The sequence below is a fragment of the Alligator sinensis genome, unplaced genomic scaffold (assembly GCF_000455745.1).
Source record: "Alligator sinensis unplaced genomic scaffold, ASM45574v1 scaffold796_1, whole genome shotgun sequence".
NCBI lineage: Eukaryota > Metazoa > Chordata > Crocodylia > Alligatoridae > Alligator > Alligator sinensis.
In genome coordinates, this window is record NW_005842141.1 from 675408 (window position 1) to 695339 (window position 19932).

The 19932-nt window shown below is 43.6% G+C and overlaps 1 long non-coding RNA gene across 1 annotated transcript in view; it reads right to left on the reverse strand.

Annotated features, from left to right (window-relative positions):
* Positions 1 to 898: 898 nt before the first annotated feature.
* Positions 899 to 19932, reverse strand: part of LOC112550543 — a 59444-nt gene continuing 40410 nt past the window's right edge. The window contains exons 2-4 of the long non-coding RNA XR_003094436.1: positions 3317 to 3469; positions 1635 to 1753; positions 899 to 988 (exon numbers count right to left, since the gene is read on the reverse strand). This is a non-coding gene — a long non-coding RNA (uncharacterized LOC112550543). The remainder of the gene's footprint in view (positions 989 to 1634; positions 1754 to 3316; positions 3470 to 19932) is intronic.

Below are 19932 nucleotides of genomic sequence, written 5' to 3' on the forward strand. Positions count from 1 at the left end.
TGTTTGAACATCAGACTCTTCACTTACATCAGACAGAGAGACACTTACCAGCCCAAACAGTATGAAAAAAATGCCAAAAATAGCACAAATTCTGGGCTGGAGAATGAGCTGTCTTGTCATTTAGGATAAAGACTACTGCATACAAAAGTTATGTCCAGTATTTGAGATGACAGGTCCTTACAAGGTGCAGTTTGCTTTGCTACCTTTGTAGGTAAAGAAACCATATCCAGACTGGACAGGAATCTGACTTTTAGGGCCCAGGCACACCTTAGAAAGTTGGATTTCTACCATAAGCATGAAAATGAAAGAAACCAAACAGCTCCATTTTGTTCTCTCCTTCTTCTCATTAATCTATCTCCCTGAATACAGGCAAAGGTAGTGGCAGTTCCTGTGATCAAAGGGAGAGGCATCATAAAAGCCTGACACATACATAAGATAGCACTTCCTTTAAGAAAAACTCCAAGAAACCTGAACCAGACTGTGAAGCAAAATACTTCACAGAGCCCCTGTGGAGAGTACTGTACCACTGTACCACCCTCCTGCACAATCAAGCCCTAAGAAAACTTTTTTAAAAGTCAGAAGAAATCCTTTCTATTTGTCCCACTACCCTGGATATGGCAAAACAATTTAAGATGCAAGTGTTTTCATGTAACCAATCTATCTTAAAAGAAACATCTTTCTTAGAGTTAAGGATTACTGTACTTTCCTCAGCCCTGGGGCTCTTCATAATTTCCCTCGGAATGCATGAAAACTTTCAACCAGACAGTCTCATGGGGGAAACATTAGTCACTTGCTCCTCATTGTGATTGATTGCTCCCCCTCTGTTATCACCCCAAGAACTGATGGTTACCTTCATTTAGTCCTTAAATGCATTTAAAAAAACAGAGAGGAAGCTCTTTGCCATTTCAAGTGTGCTTTTATTGCAGTGTCAAAGGTAGACTAGGTTTGCAAATTCCTCCCCTTAGAATACCATTGAGTGATTTTCTCCCTGTAAAAGACAACAGTGAGAGCAAAACAGCATAAGAGTAGATTAATTTCTAATACAAAAGCTAAACATAGGTTTTCCAATGATGACTGGGTCTTTGAACAAGCTGATTTCCTATTCAGACAGGAATCTCTTTCAGTTACTCTACACATGCTCTATTCCTGCAACTACAAATGTAATAAATATATCCAGAAAACCCAGTTTACTGTTGTTAAAATAATTGGAAACCTACATTTCAACACTCATTGACATTTTTCTCATTATCTGTGGTAGACTTCACAAAATTACATATTTATGATCAGATCTGGCAACTCTTTTTAGACTTAGATATTAAATAAAAATCTCATCCAATTTACAGCCTCAGTCAACACATTTAAAAGGGTGCATACAGTTCCAATTTTTTTTCCACAGTACTGTGGAAAATACCAGTTTAGATGCAGATTAGATGACAAACACATCCCCCATCCTGCAAACAGTTTTCATTAGGGAAGAGTTCTTTGCTGTTATTTGACTGCTAATTAACCCTGTTTTTAAATTTCAAGATTGCAAATGTTAGTCTAGTCAAAATCAGGAGCATAGTTTTGTTCATTAATTCAAGATAACAGGTATTTAATTCAAATTACAATACAACAAAACAGTTTTCACCTACACAGATCAGATGTCTTCCATGAGTGTTCCAGGTATGGGTGGCTGCATGTCTGGGTCTACACATGGTAAAAACTTCAAGGTAAGCAGCTTATGAACAGTGGGATGGCAGAGTGATAGGAACTGTTGAAAATCTGGTTGTTAGTGCATTTTAACATGTGCTATGGGGGTGAGGGAGGGGCACTTTAATTAGAAAGGCTCTGAGAATTGCTCTAATTAAAGCACCCACAGCATCTCATGTATCAGCATCTCCATGATTCAAAATAGTGGTGGGGGCACTTTAACTAAAGCTCATTTGATGAGCTTTAGTTAAAAGCACCCCCTCTGTCATTTCTAAGTATAGGGGTCTTAATACATGAGGCATGCAGGCTGGTGGAGTATGCCAATTACCACATCCCAGCAGACTTGATTAATCGAGTCTGCTCCAACATGCTGTTATTACGGAGCATCACAGCAGCCTACCTGCACGTCTACAGACAACTTGAGTGTTCAGTTACTTTTGTCGATGCCACTTTCATTGGAGTTCTTGTACAGTTTTTGTTTGACTTTTTTCCTGGTTGTCTTTTGCTTTACATAAAGGCCAGGTACAGACATTACACTTTACAGGTATAAGTGATTGGAAATTTCCATACCCATAGCAGAACAGAAGTTCTGGCACAAAACCATTCTATAACTAACAGAACAGAAGTTTGGTGCGCAGATTGGTTTAAAAATGGTGGAACCTGGTCCAAGATTTGCCCCCTTCCCCTTCACCTCCCAACCAAAGGGTGAATGTGTGTTCTGTTTGCTACTGATCTAAACTACACCACTTACAGAAAACTGAGTAACTTGAATCGATTCTGCCTCAGACGTTTTGAGTATCTATACCTAGCCCAAGTGTCTTTCAGATGTTCCCAATTCATGTAAAATAGATGTGGCAGGATGCTCATCAGGCACCTAAAACTCTAGTTCTGCTTATCAGTTAAAATTCTATTATGCCTCAAGTGTCTATATCGTTTACATATCAAAAGCTCAAAGATGGCCAAAAGTGCTTTGTAAAATCTAATTTTGCTAAAAATGTTACTTTATTCCATATGGTTTTGGAAGGCTCAAAATGTAACTTTCTAAAAATGTTTTCTGGGCCCCAAACTAAGCCCGTCTCTCACCCTCCTGTATTCAGTACTCAAGACTGATAAAGACTAGAAAATTCTTTGTTGACAGTTTGGGAAGGCTACAAAGAGTGCAATGCCAATGCTCACATCACTCAAATTTTAGAATGTTAGCTACATAGCCATATGGACTTGTCCTTTTAAAAAAGAGCATCTAGATTTTGCAGATTCTTGTTAGTGTAACTCTTGCCGGCACACTAGGCTGGGCGATGTGCCAGATTCTGGATCCTCGGGGTGCCAGTAACCTTGGGGAACTCCCACTATAGGTCCCACTGAGAAAATGCCCCAGAAAAAGCATGCATTTTGCACACCGCACCCTTCATTTGGAAAGATGTACACCCTCGGCAAACTTTTTGCTGCCCTTCTCTGCAAAGTCCTTAGGCACAGCTCATCTACTCAGTTTGCAGCCAAGCAAAACTCTGCAGCTGTTACATTAGCAAGCTCCTAGGAAAGATTTCTGCTTACCAAACAAGTAGGCTTTTGTGCCTCTGAGGACACAGAAGTAAAATCCACAAGTATCTAGGTAAATACTTTGTACCTTCCACGATTGAGGGTATCCTATCTTTTTAGGAACTTATGTTTCTTTTCCTGTTTACACAGCAGGGAAGGAGAATTCTTCTGAGGATCGTTACAATGCCAATGTACATCAGGTGCAGGAATGGCTTTTATTCCCAACTTTTCCAATGGTTTTCTGTAGGATGGAGTGGATATCATGTCATTAATCTCCCCTCCCTGCCGCACTTAGACCTGACATACTTCAGGGCAGAAAGTACCTTCCTACACCTTTGTCAGTGCCTCACATTATGGATCCCCAGTTCCAGTTTGGAGCTCTGGTCCATTTGTGATGCATAATACTATCCAGGAAGCTGAGTATCTTGCCATTCACTGAGCATGTCTACACATGCAATTAATGTGCATGTATAAACTCCAGAGCTTATTGCTCTGGAGATTTTAGCTCCTAGGTGCACTGTTTGAATGTGCGCCCAGGAACAAAACAAAAAACAAAAAAAAATCCAGAGCAATTAGTTCCAGAGTTTATTCATGTGCACCACATGGAGCATCATGGGAACAGCCTGAGCTGACAGGGAACCCAGAAGGTCATCCTGCCAGCCCAGGACTGTTCTGATGGCTCCATGTGCAGCGGGGGGCTGGTTGCAGCATGAGGGTACTTCAGCGCAGGGGCTGCTCCTGCTTCAGCCAGCCACTCCACAGCATGTGGAGCCCCTCTGGGGTAGCCCTGGGGCTCCAACTGCTGTGGAGTGGCTGGCTGGAGCAAAAGGGTGCCTCAGCATGGGGGATGCCTGCCAGCTAGCCCTGCAGTGAAGCACTCTCATGTCCCAGCCAACCCTGTTACCTTCTACATAAGTGTTTAAGTGAAGTAATTTACTGCACTGTCAGATAGACTTGTCAGACACAAGTACTATCTGGCAGCACAGTAAATCAGTTGACACTCACTGAAGTGCCACACATGTGTAGATAGTGATGCTTTACTTCGCAGGAAATTCATGAGGAGATGCTGAAAGACTTGTGACTGTTCAGCCTGGGGAAGAGGAGACTCAGAGAGGACTTGGTAGCAGCCTATAAGTATATTGTGGATGTACATCAGGGCCTTGGGGAGCATCTATTCACCAAGGCCCCCAGGGGAAGACAAGAAATAAGGGGCACAAACTGATTGAAGATTGCTTCAGGCTAGACATAAGGAAAAACTTCTTTACAAATCAAGTGCCAAGGGTTTGGAACAGGCTCCCCCCAGAGGCAGTATAGTCATCCACCCTGGCGATCTTCAAAAAGCATCTTGACACCCATCTTGCTGGAGTCATCTGATCCCAGCAGTCTTTCCTGCCAAAGTGCAGGGGTGCTGGACCCAATGATCTGTAAGGTCTGCTCCAGCCTCTAACACCTATGAAACTATGAATTTCATCTACTGCGCACTAAAGCGCACATGTAGATGTACCCGCTGTGCTGATTTTGAAACACCCCAAAAGCATAGCTCAAAGCATGGAAGCACTGTGCCCTTGTTCCTACCTACGTCCTTCAAACCCCGACCTTTGTTGGGGCGGGGGGAGGTTTCCCTCTATCTGGTGTATGCATATTACATTGTATTATATGTATAGCATAAGTAAGGAAGTTCTTTCCATTTCTTCTAAATCTATAACAATCCATATACAAGTAGCAAATCATGCTACTGATCTTTTTTTTTCCTGCGAGCTGAAAAAAACCCTTTTTGTGTTTCCCTTTCTAGAGAATTAACGGAGCAACCAAGTGTGACTTCCATTCATCAACAATTTGGAAGAAAAATTAATGTTTCACAAGGAGAGAGAAAACAAAAAGTTATTTATTACTTGATTTTTCCCTCTACCTGAAGTGAAGAAAGAATGGCCGTGGCACTGAATAGAAAAAGAATGGATCTACCAGTCATTGCATGGATATTAACAGCCATTAAACCCCAATTAGTCTAGCTGCAACTAATTTAAAATTATTTGTGCAACAACTCAATCAGCAAGCCTAAAGAAATAAATTCATCAGTCACATGGTATAGGTGTCTGCCTCCTGACTAGATGAACAGAGTCCTTAGAAGCAAGTTTCTTCCACAAATGCTTAAGTAAATGTTTTTTTAAGTTTTTCTTTCCACATACATTTCCCAGTGGTAACTTAAAACCAGACTGGGCCTAGGCCTCAAGCAGAAGCAAGGACCGTTTCATCCTTTGCCTATTTGAAGTTACCCACAATTGGAATCGCTGCCTGAAGGAAAGCAGAAGACCCTCTTATATGATGGGATGCTTGGTGCAGCAAAGGCAAGTAGAAGAGATGGTAGACTATCACTGCCACTACTTTGACTCTGCCACAGTCTAGACTGGGTGCTTTACATGAAGCATACTGCCAACATGCAACCAGTACATTCCTTCCTCATTTAAAAAAGGGACATCATCTCCAAGAAGGTAAAAATAAATAACACACACAATTAGAAACTCCTCCTTGGGCACGTGGCTCCATGTTGCCTGTGAGTTAATGTTGTATCTGCTCTATATAATCTACATACTTACTTTAATTATATAGAGCTTCTGGGAACATTACTTCCAATAAATTGGTAGAAAAAATAAAAATAAAGTAGACTATCTGCAGCAGAGGGCACATGTGAAAAAAGAATGAACACAGTCATAGTGAATTCATTTAGGGTCTAATAATGACTCACTTTTTTCCCCAGTTGTGTATTGCAAGAGGAGTTGGGAAAACTCTAAATGAACATCATGACTCATCCTAATGGTCTATCTAGGGATCTCCCTCCCCTGCCCCATTCCCCAAAGATATCAAAAACTGCCTAAAGTTTGAATAGCTGTGAGTTATGCACAACCGCCAGGAAATAAAAGAGTTAAAACAGCTATCATTTCTATTTAGTGGCACTAACTTACATACTGAAAGTTTTGATTATTTTTTACGTTACAGAGAAGCACATAAATACTTCTGGGGATATATGCTTAACTGCCTAACTTTCATTGAATTGGAGGCTGAGTGACTAAATACCTTCTGATCATTTGGATTCTGGTGGGAGTTTCAAAAACACTGACTTGCCTAACTCCTAGTGACAACAGTGAGGATGACAGGAATTCTTGAAGTTGGACACATTTGTCATAATTCTTTGCTTGAATGGGCCATATGTGTGCTGTTCAGACAGACACCAATGCATCAAGCTGTTTTCATACCTTCACAACCCTGCCAGTCAGAGTTAAGTTAAGAGTAAGTTTGTTACTTAGCTAAATTCTGTGTTGGATTTTATAACACTCCAGCATCATAACATTCCCCCCCCCCCCCCCCCCGAAAGGTGCCAAGACATTGTATTACTGCATATGTTGGAATTTGGAAAGCTTTGAGAGGAAGTGAATCAGGCCATTGAATAGCAGTGGGAAAACTTTCAGAAAAATGTGGGAGGAAATAAGACCAAGAGAAGAGAGAATGGATAACTGAAAAAGATGGAAAGATTTCATGAAGAAAAGACAGACAAGCCTGAAAACAAAAGCCTGGAAAGTAAACCTGAAATAATTTAAACATAAAAAGAAAGAACTGGTTTTGTTTACACCTTCTCTAATTCTCCTTTAGGGCATAAGAAAATATTACAGAGGAAAGAGCTGATTTGAGATTTCTATTTTTGTTCCAGGCATTTAAAAAAACAAAACAGAAAAAACTCTGCTAGTTTTAATTTTCTGCCACAAAGCAGTGAAGTTAATTAGCTTCCAAAAAACAAAAAGAAAAAAAGAAAGAAATGCAACAATTCCTATTTAAGAAGTATGCTGTGTTCTCAATTGTGGGATGTGCTAATTGTTTTCTGAAACTGCAGATATTTCCATTCATGCTTTATTCAACCCTCAAACCACAATTTGCAAAGAGATTCACAGCTCATCTCTGCATAAACTCATTTCTTTCCCAACCTCTTCTGTTTAACCAACTCAAATATTTTAAACATTTTTCAAGGTTGTAGTGATAGGGAGATAGAATAGACATTTATTATTTTTTAAGACAGTGTCCTAACTTGTATCCACATTCATGAGCACTGAGTGCCCACGGTGGCTGTGGGGACATGGCAAGTTACTGCAGGTGGCAGCAGCATTGTCGGCTATAGGAGCATGGCAGCAGCAAGCGGGGAGCTCCTGCAGGTGACCGCAGCACTGTCGGCAGTGGAGTGGGGAGGGTAGCGAGTGCCAACTGGGGGGTGGCAAGTGTGGACCAGCAGTCAGTGACCACCCACAGACGCCGCCAACACCGTTGACAGTGGTCAGCGGCAATTGCAGACCACCTGCAGATGCCACCAGTGGTGAGGGGGTGGTGAGCGGTGACCACCCACAGGCGCTGCCGGCAGTGTCAGCGGTGCCTTTTCACAGGGGATGCACTGCCACGCTTGGAGTGCACATGCACCCACATGCACCCCCTATGCATTGCCAATGTCAACAATAATCAGTAATTCTTATTGACTTGTAAATATTTAAAATAATAAATGGATGTGGCCAAAAAGCGACGATAATTTAACCACGCTCAGCCAGCACTCTGATGTAGCTTCCCTGATCAAATAAAATTCAAGGAATGGACTTGTTAGCTGAAGGGCAACATAACTGTTATCCATATCAGTGATTTCCACCAGAGAATGCGTGCAAAAGAATCATTCTTTTGACCATTTTCTATTCTTAGAGTTTAGAGAAACTAATGCTTTGTTTATTTTGGAAGTGTTTAGCTAGTCTTCATTATATTCCTGTAAATCAAAGGCAGGCAATTATTATGGGTGAAGTGCCACTTACCAAGGATTGATGAGCTTTCAAAGGCTGTATAGGTGGCCCTGCCCCTTGACAGTTGCCCCACCCCCTGGTCACCATCTTGGGACTGGAAGCCCCACCCTTAACCCCTGACCTTTGCCATGGAAGTCCCTCCCATTGCCCCCCTGAGATACTTCTTTTGGGAGGGTGGTTGCCATATTAGAACCAGAAAAATAAAAAACAGTCATACACTAAAAGTCAAACACCTACTATTACATATTGTAATTGTATTAAAAATATATATATTTTTAATGCAATTAAAATATGTAATGTAAAAAATATATATTTTTTAATGATTTGTCTTTGCATACAGTATATAGAGGTCTTTGCATGCAGTATATAGATCCTCATGCACTGGAACTGGCTGCCTTTGCCACCCCATTGGAGGCTGCAGTTGAACAGGGCCATGTCCACCAGGCACCAGCACTTGTGCCGGGCACAAATGCCCCGAGTCCCCACTACTGCTGCTGGTACCACCTGCTGGGGCTGTGCACCATGGGGAGAGTGTAGGAGGGGTCCCCACACCCTGCTACCCTCTCTCACATCCACACACTGCCCACCTGAGCTCCACACTGCTGCCGCCCCACTGGGTGCCTTGTACTGCTGCCAGCCCCACGGTCCAAACTCCCACCTAGCTGCAGCTTTGCCCCTACCCCCACCTCTTCTGTGCTTTGCTACCTGCTGCCTGAAGTAAGTGGGAGACCGCAGAAGCCAAGCAGGTTCCCAGAAGCAGCAGCAGCCCCACCCAGAAGCTGCTGCTGGCATAGCCAAGCCCTTCTGCTTAGGAGGGTAGGAGTGAGATGCAATAGGGTATGTTGCAGGAGACGGGGGGGGGCGGGGGGGAGTGTGGACACTTCACTTCTACCCTCATGGGCAGAAGGGTTGGGCAGGGTACAATTTGCTGGTCGGCACCATGGTCTGGATGAAAGTGCCTAGTAGGCTGGGCCTAGCCCATGGGCCATATTTTGCCCACCCCTATTGTAAGGTGTTGCCTTGTGCCATATATGCCCTCCATCTCCACAGAGGGATTACCCCAGAACCTACTTCTAACCCTGATCATGATCCAGAAGCTAGATTTTTTTTCCTCAGGAGCTGACTCCCAGAGGAGGGAGCCTCCTTTTAACTTGTTACTTTCTTTTAACAATAACCTAAGTGGAAGTAACCTAAGTGGATAGAGTTTCCTGTGCTGGAAGGACTCTAATTGGTTGTGTAACTGTGTCAGACACACCACCCTTTCCTTGAAGCTACATCACTATACAGAAGGTAATTCCACAGCTAGTGCCCTCACAGTAGAAAGCATGACTCCCTTCCCTTAGCAGTTACAGCACTTAACTAGGAAAGGGGAAACCTGGATCCCATGTGCTGTTTTTCATCCAATCACCATTTAACATAAAACATACACTGTCAAATGTGACCTTCTTCCCCTAGGCAAGTCCTCAAACCACTTAGCTATTCATAGTCCCTTTGGCCCAATAGTTCTATTATGGAAAACATCAACAAGAGATGTGGGAAGTTCATTCTGCAGGCACAAAGGTTTACAGCCAGGTGATTAGTGCACTCTCCAGGGAGGGTGCCCTGATAGGAAGGAACAAACATCAGTCTCCCACTTCCTAGATGAGTGTTTTAACCACATGAGTCCTGGTTAAAGGGAGCTGATACAACCTCCTCTTTCAGCCATAGTTAAAGCAAAAGAGCAATCTTGGCTTCTCACTTGGGAGGAAGTTAAATCACGACAGACACTAAGAAGGCTCAGTAGCTTGAAAGAGTAGTTGGGTGTGGGTAGTTTTCTGCACCATACTTAAATTGCTATATATTTTTTGGTAAAAAAAAATGTTCAGGGTATTTGCATTTTTAATAGGTTGTGATTTCTTAAAAACACCCTACTTTCCTTGTTCACCCAGTGTCACTTGCTACAGCTGGCAGTGGGAAGAGATTACAGGTAAACTGCAAGCTTATACAATAAGCTGCAGCCCCAAACACCTCTTTTTCTGCCCACATAATACTTTACTAAGCTGCTAGAGTGTAAGTATCATATGGTTGTTCCTATGCTAAGCAGCATGCCAACTCTGGGAAATGGCAAGGCACATTCACAAAAAGTAGAAACCAACATCCTAAAGGAAAAATAAAATAAAAAAAAGAAGGGATAAATACAGAAGGGAGGAAATTATAAAAAAAAGTGGTTTGGGAGAGAAAAAAAAAAGATGGCTGAAACTGTGGAGGAATCAGATATGGAAGGGATTTCTACCAGAGGAAAAGAAATAATCCATAATTATAGCAGCCCCTTTTCCAGTAAAAACAAAAGCCTTGCAGCAAAGCAAAATAAATGTTTGACAAAAATCACATCATTCTGATGACAAACTGGAGATGAAAACTCCAAGAAGAAATCATCCCCTGATCATTTACAGCAATCTAAACTTTTATTTATGCTTTTTTAGCAACAATCACTAGAACAAAGCAGAGACCACAGTTTTGCTGCCTTAGCACTTTCATTGCCCTCCTGCAATTCACCACATGGAGAAATTGTGCAAATGGCACAGATTGCCTCAATTAACACAAATCATACTGTAGAAAAGAGAAACTGCTTAACACCAGGTTTCCTGCCTTCCCTTTCTTTTAAATGGCACCAAGTTGGCTGGCAGCTGTCATTCTCAGTTCACTTATATGTGAGTGTGAACCTATATTTAAATTCTTATAAATAGAGGAAATAAATAAAAATATTCTGCTACCAGGCCATGAGGCCAAATACTGAAAAGTAGTTTTTGCAGGAATAGTAGCTGGGTAGAAAATGAGAGGGAGGGAGGTTAGTGGAAACATTTGCAAAAATTTGTTTTTCTTTAGCTGAAATCGCAAATCCACAGTAATGTTCAGTTACCCCTATTCACATTTCAAGTGACTACTTGATTCATATCCTTTCAAACAGCCTATTTTCACAAATCTTAACTGCTTGACTTATTTCCTTTTTTTGGCTTATGAGAAAGGTAACTATGCATATTTAAAGATATATTTTTTTAATGAATTATTAGCTTTTTTTCCCTACTGCTCAAGAATTTTGTCAGCCATTCAAAAAGCAGAAAAAGTACTGTCTAAAATAAATGGCTATCCATGCTAGTGAAAAATAAATTGCTGAAGGACAGATGGTGAACAACACATACCTAGAAAAAAATAGTAAAATCTTTATCAATTGTGAGTAGTGGATAGATTCCCGAATTATTATCTATGCATATCTGTGCTCCTCAATGCTGGAACTCTTCTTTCTGAGGCACGCCACAGCTCAAGCTTGGACATTTCTTAGAAGGGCTATAAGGGATTCTGATTTGGACAGGCATTTAGCAGATAGAAGCACAGCTGAAATACTGTTTTAGTGGGTTGTCTCTATTTTATGTTGATACTCTAGGTCTCTTTTCAGTTTTATTCTCTTGTGGTCTTCCTATTTTATAAATTATCCTGTTCCTTTATTGTAAACCATCCTGAGCCTTTTTTGGGATGGGCGGCATACAAACTGAAGAAATAAATGACACATTGAATATACTGGATAGTGTGGGAGTGTACACTGAACCATGCTCTGGATTTAATCTATGTACAAGAAATCAAACAAGTGATGTTGAATATCAAGAGTTCTATGTGTATGAGAGGTCTATTTCTTCACTCCTCACTCACACATATGTTAATCAGGAGTACCAGTTTTGGAGTAGATCTACCTAATCTGGTGTATAACTGTCCTAAATAAAAAAGAACTGGGTTATTTTGTGTGTGTGTTACTCTATATTATCTCTGGGAAAAAGTCAGTAGTCTTTCTTAGTTGAAAAAAGTTGTAACATGAGGACACAGAACATAACCCTTAAGTAAAGACCAATCAAGCCAAGTGAAACCAACAGCAAAATGTAGATTCGTAGATTGTAAGGCTGGAAGGGACCTTGGAAGATCATAGGGTCCAACCCATTGCACCAGGCAGGAAAGATAACTGGGGGTCAGGTGACCCCAGCAAGGTGACCGTCCAATCTCCTCATGAAGATTTCCAGGGTAGACAATTGCACCACCTCTGGAGGGAGCTTATTCCACAGTCTGGGCACCCTGACTGTGAAGTTTTTCCTACTGTAGAGCCTGAAACAGTCTTCCAGGAGTTTGTGGCCATTACTCCTAGTTTTCCCCTTGAGTGCCCTCATGAACAATTGCTCACCGAACCCTTGATGTACTCCCCTAGTGTGGCGGTAAGCTGCTACCAGGTCCCCTCTCAGCCTTCTTTTCTTGAGGCTCAAGAGTCAGAAGATCCTTTCTTCATATGGCTTGTTGAATAAGACTGATCATACAGGTGGCTCTTCTTTGGACTCTCTCAAGCTTGTTCATGTCCTTGTTAAAGTGTGGTGCCCAGAACTGGATGCAGTACTCCAGTTGCAGTCTCACCAGTGCTGAGTAGAGCAAAAGAATCACCTCCTTGGTTTTGCTGGAGATGCATCAATTGATGCATGCCAGAGTATTATTTGCTCTACTGGCTACACCATCGCAATGGTAGCTCATATTCATACTGTGGTCTATTATTACCCCCAGGCCACTTTCATTCATGGTGCTGGTCAGTTTGGTGCCACCAAGCCTGTAGGTGCATTAGGGGTTGCTCATCCCAAGGTGGAACACTTGACATTTCTCAATGTTGAACTTCATCAGATTCCAATCCGTCCAACCAGCTAACCTGTCTAGGTCCTCCTGTATCTATAGCCTATCTTCAAGCATGACCACGCTTCCCCATAACTTGTTGTCATCCATGAACTTGGCCAGTGAGCTTTTCATCCCTACATCCAAGTTGTTAATAAAGATATTGAAAAGCACTGGACCAAGCACCAACCCCTGCAGGACACTGCTGCCCACTTCTCACCAGAATGACACAGATCCATTCATCACAATTCTCTGGGTCCTATCCTGCAGCCAATTTCTCACCCCCCTGACTGTCTCAGAGTTAAGCCCACAATCCTCCAATTTTCTCAGAAGGACATCATGGGGTACTCAATCAAAGGCCTTTTCAAAGTCAACCTGCTCCCTCATGTCCAGGTGGCGAGTTACCTGGTCATAGAAGGAGATGAGGTTGGTAAGACAAAACCTTCCCGCAATGAAGCCATGCTGGCTGTCATTCAGAATCTTACCTTCTGCAAGCTTATCACAGATAAACTCCTTGATGAACTTTTCTAGCGTTTTCCCTAGGATGGAAGTTAGGCTGACTGGCCTATAGTTACCCAGGTTCTTCCTTCTGCCCTTCTTGTGGATGGGCACAACATTGGCCCTCTTCCAGTCCTCAGAAACTTCTCCAGAGTGCCATGAGTTGTAGAAGAGTTTCACAAGGGGTTCCTCAATGACTTCAGCCACCTCCTTCAGCACTCTTGGATAAAGATCATTTAGTCCCGCTGACTTGCATATATCTAATTTTTTTAACTGGCATACACCAATTCTACAGCAATAGTAGGAAGGCAATTATTCCTACCATGCTCATCCTGTACTCTACCTGGCATTGTTTTCTCCTTGGTCCGGTGAAAGACCAAGGTGAAGTAGTCATTCAGGAGTTCAGCTTTCTCCTGAATGCCGGTAACCAGCTCTCCCAAGTTGTTGAGCAATGGCCTCACGCAAAAAAAAGAGTGCCCCATGGGCCAGGTGGGGAAGGCATCCATGGGTCCCACTGGCAAGAGGGATGCCCCTGCCACCAGTGCCTCTCCCCCTTCAGGCCCCCTGTGAATTCCAATTTCCATTCACAAGCAATTTGACTGCAAACTTCACAAGCAAATCACATTACTAATTATGTAGTACATAAGAAATGTCACTAGACATTTTTACCATAATAAAATATAACACATTAGGTATTGGAAAAATATGTAAGCAACAAGATCAAGCTACAAGAGTGGCTGTGACACCCCCTGGTGGCCATGCAGCTCCTGCCTGACTCTGACTCTACTGTAGCCCTCCCTTGATTACTCACCCCCAAACCTTGTTCTTATTGAAGAAAGGGAGGCTGCCCATGGGCTTTAGAGTGCACCTTAGTCTGTGGAAGTCACCACTGGGTCCCTCCTGGACCCCATTAGTTTTAATTCAGCTTTCCAGTTTAATAGGCCCTTTCAGTCTGTTTGTGCTTGTGCAGGGCACCTGTAGCCTTAAGGGCTCATCGCATGGCTCCATCCATCCCTATACCATGCCCCATGCCTCACAGGTGTTATTTTACAGTCATTCACTCTGTAAAGGTCTTGGCCTTGTTAGCCTCTTCTCCCTATGCTCTCACTGGGTCCTTTAGCCCAGGCCCATGGTACAGGACCTGCCTTCTAGGCTTCAGCTTCCCTGACAGCATGTCTCAGAGCCTGCTGGTCCTTAGTAGTGGCCCCTCCTGGACCCTGGCCTTGCCCTCCCACCAGTTGAGACTTATGGGCTTGATGGTTCTACAGGCTTCCTTGGGGAAGTTGTTGACCCCATTTTGTGCCCCTCTCTGGGATTCTGGATCCTCAGGGTCTCCCCAGTCAGTCCCTCTCTGGGCTACCAGCTCTCTGAGTATGCCTTGAGCCTGCCTTCAGCAAGGCTCAAGGATAAACTGTAAGTGCAATGTAAATAATATAATACCTAAGCCCTCTGGCAGACACCCCAATCTATCTCTAGGTTTAACATAAAACAAAAGCCACCTGCCTACCTAAACAAGCCTCTCTGCCCCTGGTAATTTTCCCTGTTCCCATGTTGGCAGAGTTGCCTACCCATATCAGTGGCAGCCCCTTGAAATCAAGGATGACATCTGTCAGGCTTGATGGGTCCTCAGGTGACTGAGAAGCCTGATTCTGGATGCACACGTTCTTCGGCAATGGGGGCATGTCATTGCATGGGGGAGTGAGATTTGCAGCCCGGGGTTGGTCTCCTTCTCCTTCCTCCACTACCACCATTCCACCTTGCTATCAAGTCGTAGGGCCTCAAAGTGGTGAGCACCTTGTTGGACCAGGTGGCACCATGCCAAACGGTCAGCAGCCATTGGTGTTAATGCCTCCATGCTTGAGGGAGACCTTGAGTGTGTCTGTGTACCATTCCCTTTGGCCGTCCTTTGAGTGTTGACCAACAAAGAGCTGGGAGAACAGAATCTGGCAAGGGAGGCAGTGTCGGACATTCAGACATAGTGGCTTATCCATCGGAGTTGATTTCTCAAGAGCAAGGCTTCGATGCTGGTGGACACAGCTTCATGGAGGACACTCACACTGGTCCAGCGGTTCTCCCATTTGATCCCCAGGATTCAACGCAAGCACCACTGGTGAAAGCTTTCAAGTGTCTTAATGTGGCAACTGTAGATCAGTGCAGTAGAGGAGGGTGGTCAGCACAACAGCCTTATAAACCAGGGCCTTCACAGACTTCCAAAAATCTCTATTTTCAAAGAAACATCAAGAGTTGCCTACCCAGTCTACTGTCAATTCAGGGGCCCTGCTGCTCTCCTGCCAGGAGCTCCTGCCTTCATGGCTCCCAGGGCTAGACTGTCTGATCAGTTCATGCTCAAGGCTTATATAGCTCCAGCCCAGCACCCTGCTGGTCAGGTGACTCTCTGATCATCCCCTTTCCCACCTGCAGGTTGCTTGACCTCTTAAAGCGATAGTTGCACTAGTCACACTGTCAAAATGTATCACCTGGATAATAATTTAATATATTTGCATATAGTGTTACTAATTTTTAAAAGAAACATATTTCTAAAATATTGTACTTGTGTACAACATGCACCTTTGTAAAAACAATGCAAAAGAAGCAAACCCGAAAAAGATTCAAATGATTGTTTTTTAAATTAATAAAAACCCCCTTGATCTAAATAATGACATTGGTTTATTATTACTTTGGTTTACAATCAGTTTCCCCTGTTTAGAGGGAAATCTTGAATTGTAAATGAAGGCAGAAGCTGAAAGAAAACAAAGAGGTGGGGGAGGGGGGTGCAATAGAGAGTAAAATCTCTTACAGGAAGGCACAGGGAATTAAGAGATGAAACCGTGTGGATGATGAAAGATTCCAGCTGAATAAAATAATCTGACAGTGCAGTTGCAAAGAGTGAAGGAGGGTTCTTAAGGCTTCCACTACAAAAAGGAAACAGAGATTGATAAGATTCTGTAGTGTACAGCTAGGTATTAAAGTATGATTTTGAGGGTTTATAGAAATTAGATGGTACAAAGTTACTATATGCATGCTTTTGCAAATGCTTCTGTCAGTATTGCCAGCTTTGAAAATTTTATAAGGGGATTATGTCAGCTTTCTGTTTTAAATGGAAGTTTCTAGCCTCCATAGTTTTAGAGACCATCCTGAAAATATTAACTTTAGTGGCTTAGAAACCAAAATAGAAATAAAAGAACTTTAAATTAATCATTTTTAGAAATTGACCACATAGTTTAACATTTGGGATTGATAGACAGACAGAGTTTTGTCGGTAACTGCAACAGAGAGCCTGGGGCTTTCTGTTCCTTTAAGAAAAAAGCAACCCAGCAAGGGACCACTGCAGGCCAGACAGGACACAGCAGCTGCAGGTCACTGTGGCAACGGCACAATGAGGTCAATTAGCAGGCACTTGCAGGCAGCCCAGGGTAATCTGCTGATCAGAAGGGGGCAGGGCCCTGGGAGGATATACATTTATGACACAGGCTAGCAAGGTAGTCTAGCCCTACAAGCCACAGGGGTAGGAGCTCCTGGCATGTGAGGAAGAAGTCACGGAAAAGGCCAAAGAGTTTCTGGAAGAAGAAACAGGTCCTCCTGTCCAAGCCCAAACTGGGGCCAAACCTGCTTTGAAAAAACAGAACTCTGGGCAGAAAAAAACCCCAGCACCCAGTAGTGGGTGAACGCCCAGCCCCAGGAAATCCAGGTAGACCCCTTGGAAGCATGTGAGGTGAAGGCTGGTATGGTGGGTGTGAAAGAGTAAACAGCAATGCAGCGAAAGGAGCCAGGGAACGCCGCTTCTGGAGCTATTACCATATCAGGATAGAAGCTCTGGGACAAAGAAAGAAAGAAGAAACGGGCGTCTCAGAAGAAAAAAAAAAGAGAGAAGGGCTGAAAGAGAAAGAGGGGGAAAAAGAAGATACCCAGGAGATAAGAAGCTTACCTCAGGATTTCTCTCGACGCCAGAGAGAATGGAGCTCAGAGAAAGAGGGGCAGATCCCCGAAGAGGCACACGATGAGACGCAGCTGGCAGTTGTGATGAAAAGTAAACAAAAACAAACGAAAAAAGGGGAAGAGTGAATTGATCCACTCCCATAAGCTTAGAGAAACATCTGAATGTCGACCACAAGGATTCAAGGCTTCAGACACACGCAAGATAAAAGGTACACACTTATGGTAACAAATAAAGAGGAAGAATACAATGGGATTTGAAGAGAAAATTCTGCCCCAAAAAGAAATAAACAGACTAACCAGAGTTAGAGACTTCATTTCCTAACACCAAGTTCGGCCCAACCAAACTGATAATAGCTATATAAGAACAGTATATAGATAGAATTACAAAGTTGATATAACTGATAAGGTTAAAAAAAAAGAGAGAGAGATAAGTGGACCACTTCTGTTTAAAGATAAAGAAAGTTTATATAGCGTTATAAAGAATAAAAATAAAGACAAGTGTAAATCCGCATCCAACTGTGAATACATACACATATCGGCAAGTGTGTGTGAATAGTCGAGAAGGCCTGTGAAGTTTTCCTCTATAATACCAGGACTCCTAATAGAGATACCAATAAATAAATAAATAAATAAAATCAAACAACAACTATATATAATAACCCTCCTGACAAGTGCCATCATAAATTAGAACATATTATAATAACATCCAAGATGTGACAGGTGGGAAAGTCAGGGTATTTATAGTTCTTTTGGGAGATTATAAGAGGATACAGAGAGGCATCGTAAGCTCCATCATCACAGTGGGGTTTGTAGGCAGTGGGCATATGACCTTATTTGTGTGGAGTATAATGTAAGGCCTTGCTACGTACACACTCCCCTAAGAGGGAAAAGGAAGATAGTGCTTCTAGGAGGGATGCAGAGAGACTATTGCAGGGGAAAATACCCTGGGGTATGGAGCCACCAGGGAAACAGGCATACTTGGGCAAGCAGGGGGCAGAAAAATTGCAGAGTGCACCAAAGATCCTGCTGGCTGTGAGAGGAACCCAGCATCCAGTGCAAGAGTCATGGATGCAGACTGCAAGGAGATCACCCACCATGCCCAGGAATAAGCCAAGAGCCAGTATGGTCCAGGGTAGCAGAAATGAACCCTTAACCAGCTCGGGAGGTAAGAGATGGTAGACAAAGATCGCAATGATTCTGAGTGGCAGAAGGGTGTTTGTGAGTAACCTCCCCAAGCAGGCAGCTTGGTGGACCATAAAAGACCACTTGAGAAGGAAAACAGGGAGCGTTACATTTGCAGAGCTGCACAAAGATTCTGGGAGGAGACCCAGCAGCCAAAGCGTGGCCAAGTGTAAACATGAAGAAACTGCCTGGAAAATAGCAGAGGTCATAAACTATTGGGACCTCAGAGAAAGGACTGTGAAAAGGGGGAGAAACCAGAATGGACAAGGAGTCATCAGGGGCAGTAGAGGTAGAGCTAGGGGGTCCTGGGTCCCCTTGGGCATCAGAACACACCAGGGATGGCAAGAAAGGTAGTCTGGGGACAGACATTAATAGGCCCCCTGCGTAAAAGATATGAGGGTCTGTTCCCGGTAAACTGGGATGAAAATTAAGGGAAACCAGGCAGAGACTGAGCACCCCATGCCCTCCCTTGCCTATTAGCTGTAAGTAAGCAGGGGGTGTATATAACAGAGACCCTGGGGCTCTCTGCTCTTTTAAAGAGAGAAGCAGCCCAGTGAGGGACTACTGCAGGCCAGGCAGGATGCAGCAGCTGCAGGTCACTGTGGCAACAGCACTATGAGGTCACTTAGAAAGCAACTGCCAGCAGCCCTGGGTAGTCTGCTGACCTGGAGGGGGCAGGGCCCTGGGAGGATATAAATTCATAGTTCAGGCTAGCAAGGTTGTCTTGTCCTGCAAGCCACAGGGGTAGGAGCTCCTGGCCAGGGAACCTGCCAAAGGATGTTGTAGGATTTACTTTATATAGATGTATGTATGTGTATGTGGGGGGGGGGTATATATATATATATACACACACACACACACACACACACATTACTGTTTTATTAATTTATATATAAGAGAATATGCATATAAATCAAATATGTGTATGTTATGTGTATATGTACAATAATAAGCTGATTTATGTACATGTGGTGCTGCATATGGATCCCCAGTGGGGGTCAGGGAGCTCACAAGGATATAGGCCAGGGCGGGGAGGCTATCCTAGCTGAGAGGTGAGGGAAAGTTTTTCCTCTTAAAAGGGCCAGAGGGATGCTTCCCTTTTTGTGTTTATGTTGTAGCCCAGAGGACTCATTGTTTAGGTTGTAGTTTGGAACCGGCAGTTTGGGTTGGCACTGTAAGGGGAAGGCTATGGCAGTCCCATTAGTGCCCTAGAGGCACACAGTCACCTTGAGCCCTGCCAGAGGGAGGCTCAAGGCCTGAGTAGGTGTTGAGCCTAGAGTGGGAAGAGTGTGAGGCCACAGAGGCAGTCAGGGGCCAGGAACCTGGCATCCAAGATGGGGCACAGCCAGGCAGGGGCCAGGGGCCCAGCTCCCAAGACAGGGAGCAGTCAGGCAGGGGCCAGACAGAGTGGGGCCAAGAGCCCAGTGCCCAAAAGGTCTAGACCTGAGCTTGTGCCCCAAAGCCAGGTCCAATACAGTGTGCCCAGGCTAGAAGGCCTAGCTGAAAGGAAACTGCTGGCAGCCAAGGAGGCTGAAGCCCCAAAAGAACAACATAGCAGTAACACCCACAAGGGTTGGGGCAGGGTGTAGGG